Here is a 4,860-nt window from a genome sequence, read left to right on the forward strand (position 1 = left end):
CTCTAAAATAAACTAAGCTAAAGATGCTGCCTGATCTGCTGAGTTACAATAGCATGTGGTGTCTTTCGACGGCCAAACGAACTCCCCAGCCTCTCTGTAAAATCTTTCCTCTTCAGATCCTTATCCAGCTACTTTCAAAGGTTTCAGTCTTTTATTGTCACGTGTACCTATTAAGGTGCAGTGATATGCGAATTACCTGTACAGCCACACGGAAAAAAAAGCCACCACCCACACAACTACATAAACGTTAACATAAACATCCCCACATTCCTCACTGTGATGAAAGGCAAATAGTTCAAGCTTCATCCTCTTCTGAATGCTAATGTTAAATCTGCCTCAGTTACCTCCCCTAAACCTCACTCAGACCCCTAACCCCACCATAGGCTTCCTTCTGGAACATCCCATTCTTTTGTCAGTCACCATCACTACTTTTCTGTAAATGATTTCTCTCTCTCTCTCTCTCTCTCTCTGCTCATCCCCTTCACAGGTCTGGCGAGAAGTTCCTTCCAGAACAGGGACAGACAGTCCAGAACATGGGCGCGCAGCGGTAGAGTTGCTGCCTTACAGCGAATGCAGCGCCGGAGACTCAAGTTCGATCCTGACTACGGGCGCCGTCTGTACGGAGTTTGTACGTTCTCCCCGTGACCGCGTGGGCTTTCTCCAGGAGCTCCGGTTTCCTCCCACACTCCAAAGGCGCGCAGGTTTGTAGGTTAATTGGCTTCTGTAAATTGCAAATTGTCCCCTAGTGTTTAGGACTGACGCTAGTGTACGGATTAATCGCTGGTCGATGTGGACTCGGTGGTTTGAAGGGGCCTGTGTCTCTAACGTCCAAAGTCTAAAGAATATAAATGCAAGTAATTTTCCCCCAAAAGTTAAATGCTTCCATTTGGATGGGTGTCGGGCATTGATGAGGATCAATGTCGGATGGGGAAGTTTGTGGCCTTCGGGCAGACACAAAACCCGGAGTAACTCAGTGGGACAGGCAGCATCTTGAAGAGGAGGGGTGGGTGACGTGGGACAAGACCCTTCTTCAGACATTTGGGTCTGGTCTTTGGGTTGGTGAGAGGTGGGTTCCGGCTCGATGGGCCAAAGGGACCTACATCCACTCTGTATCTCTAAAGACGGAAGTCTAAATAGGTTTGGTGAATCTTTCAAAGCTTTTCTATCTCTCCTGAGATTGGCTGCTCTTGTGGCTGGAGGAGCTGCTGTTACACACAGGGCACACGTGACATCCTTGCTGCTGCTCAGTCAAGCCCAGGCTTCGGCATTCTGCTCTAATTGCCATCTCAACTCACCATTCCACTGCTGAACATGCACAGATACGCCCAGATCTCACTGTTTACTTGCCCTTTCAGACTGGTCCTCCTGGCATTTAATCAACCATCCCGAAACAATGTTAGACCTCACAGTCTTCAGCGTAACATCACTTCCACCGCCGATCTCCTTATTCCACTGGGCTGCCTAATGCCACCTTAATGTTTAACACAGTGTATCACATTCAGACACACACACACACACACACACGCACACACACATTCAGACACACACGCACACACATGTACATGCACACACACACGCACACACACATTCAGACACACATGCACATACACATGTACACACATACACACACTCACACAACACATTCAGACACATGCGCACACACACACACACACACTCACACACACATTCAGACACATGCGCACACGCACATACACACAACACTCATTCACTCACACGCACACTCTCACGACTCACACACAGCATTCACACACACGCACACACACACACACTCACACACACATTCACACACGCACACACACACACACTCACACACACATTCACACACGCACACACACACACACACACACACACACATTCACACACACGCACACACACACACACTCACACACACATTCACACACACGCACTCACACACACACTCACACACACATTCACACACGCACCACACACACACACACACACACACACACATTCAGACACACACGCACATGCACACGCACATACATACAAACACTCACACACACATTCAGACACACACGCACACGCACATACACACTCACTCACACACATTCAGACACACACGCACACGCACACGCACATACACACACACACACTCACATACACATTCAGACACACACGCACACACACACACACTCACACACACATTCAGACACACACGCACACGCACACGCACATACACACACACACACTCACACACACATTCAGACACACACACCCATGCACATACACACACGCACACACTCACACACACATTCAGACACACACGCAAATACACATGTACACACACACACACACACACACATTCAGACACACACGCACACGCACATACACACACATGTACACACTCACACACACACACACCCACACACACACACAAGGAAGGGGTGTGCACAGGCACACAGGTAGCAGCAGTTGGTGACGTCAGTGTGCAGGCCGGAGTGATGTTTTAAACCCTAGTGCCCCGCCTGTCGTCTTGTTATGGTTTCTGTACCGTGACCACAAGGTACTTGACGTAGAAACAAGGAACTGCAGGCGCTGGTTGATGGGCAAAATGACACAAAGCGCTGGAGTAACTCAGCAGGTGAGGCGGACATGGGTGAACATGGGCTGGTGCGGTGGCAGGTTGAGACAAGAGGCTGCCGGCTCACTCCAGCACTTGGGGTTGGCCTCACTGTTCCACACTGGAACGCTGAAAGGCCGGGTGGGTCAGCAGAGGTGATGGGTGCTCACATTCAGTCCCACACTCACCTCCAGTCATTGGTTTCTTTGTGCTGCTCAGCCTTTCTCCTTCACTCAAGGAAACTCGCCGTTCCCTCCTCGGTTCGCCAACCGTCCCGCATTAGCCGGGACATCCCGTATTTTCAGGCTAAATTAGTTTGTCCCCGTACGGGACCGCCCTTGTCCCGTATTAGTAGGGTTGCCAACTCTCTCCGCTCCCAAACAAGGGGACAAAGGGGTGACATCATCGCCCCCGCGCCCCACGTGACCTCACCCAGCCAGCGGGGCACGTGCTCCCGCCTCCACCAATGGCGGGAGCACGTGGCCGCTGGCTGGGTGAGGTCACGTGGGGCGCGGGGCGGTGACGTCACCCTTTGTCCCTTATTTGGGAGTGAGGAAGTTGGCAACCCCTCCTCCCTCCCTCTCTCTCTCCCCGGCCCACTCATGCCCCTTTCCCCTCGCTTCTCCCTCTCCATTCCCCCTCTTCTCCTTTTCAAAGCTTCTCACTGTACCTCGGGACACGTGACAATAAACTGAACTAAACTCTCCCAGTCCCTCTCCTTCCTCTCGCCCCCTCTTTCCTTTCCCCCTAAGATAGACTCAAGATGCTGGAGTAACTCAGTGGGTCAGACGGCATCTCTGGAGAGAAAGAATAGAAACATAGAAACATAGAAAATAGGTGCAGGAGTAGGCCATTCGGCCCTTCGAGCCTGTACGCACCGCCATTCAATATGATCATGGCTGATCATCCAACTCAGTATCCCGTACCTGCCTTCTCTCCATACCCCCTGATCCCTTTAGCACAAGGGCCACATCTAACTCCCTCTTAAATATAGCCAATGAACTGGCCTCAACTACCTTCTGTGGCAGAGAATTCCACAGATTCACCACTCTCTGTGTGAAAAAAAACTTTCTCAACTCGGTCCTAAAAGACTTCCCCCTTATCCTTAAACAGTGACCCTTTGTTCTGGACTTCCCCAACATCGGGAACAATCTTCCTGCATCTAGCCTGTCCAACCCCTTAATAGGTGACGCTTTGGGACGAGACCCTTCTTCAGACAGTCTGTCCCCCTGAGTTACTCCAGCTTTTTGTGCCTACCTTCGGTTTAAACCAGCGCCTGCAGTTCCTTCCTCCACATCTCCTTTCCCCCCCCCACCACATCCCTCTTGCTCCCCCTCCCTCTCCCTCCATGTCCCCCTCCCTCTCCCTCCATGTCCCCTCCCTCTCCCCTCCATGTCCCCCTCCCTCTCCCCTCATGTCCCCTCCCTCTCCCTCCATGTCCCCCTCCCTCTCCCTCCATGTCCCCCTCCCTCTCCCTCCATGTCCCCCTCCCTCTCCCTCCATGTCCCCCCTCCCTCTCCCTCCATGTCCCCCTCCCTCTCCCTCCATGTCCCCCTCCTCTCCCTCCATGTCCCCCTCCCTCTCCCTCCATGTCCCCTCCTCTCCCTCATGTCCCCCTCCCTCTCCTCCATGTCCCCCCCTCCCCCTCCTCCCCTCCATGTCCCCCTCTCCCCACCCTTTCCTCATCTCCTTTTCATTTCCTCCTCCCATCCTCAACAGCTGAGTTGTTCTATTTCACTTAAGATCGACAAAGAAGGGTCTCGACCCGAAACGTCACCCATTCCTTCTTTCCAGAGATGTTGCCTGTCCCACTGAGTTACTCCAGCATCTTGTGTCTATCCTCGGTTTAAACGGCATCTGCAGTTCCTTCCTACACATTTGTTCTATTCAGTTGTTCCCTGTCGAACGTTATTAGTGGTCTCAGGGAAATCCCCTGAAATAAGAGCATTTGGCCATTCGGCCCATCGTCAGGTTTGCTGCTGTTCATCCTCTACAAATGTACTAATCCCTGTTCCCATTCGCCCTTTACTTTCCTTCTACTTCAACGCTCTCCCCAATGTTCTTTCATCTCCAGAGTGACGTAAATCCTCACGATGATCGTCATTGCAATAAAACTGAGACCAGCGTGGATCCAATCACAGTGGACCCTCGCACGACTGCTCACTACTAGTCCCAGCTACTACAAAGTATTGAAATGGAAGATTCTTTAGCTTCATTTGTGAAGCTGCTGCTCCTGGTCTGGTGACGTCAAGCATGAG

This window comes from Rhinoraja longicauda, chromosome 32 (genome assembly GCF_053455715.1).
Source record: "Rhinoraja longicauda isolate Sanriku21f chromosome 32, sRhiLon1.1, whole genome shotgun sequence".
NCBI lineage: Eukaryota > Metazoa > Chordata > Chondrichthyes > Rajiformes > Arhynchobatidae > Rhinoraja > Rhinoraja longicauda.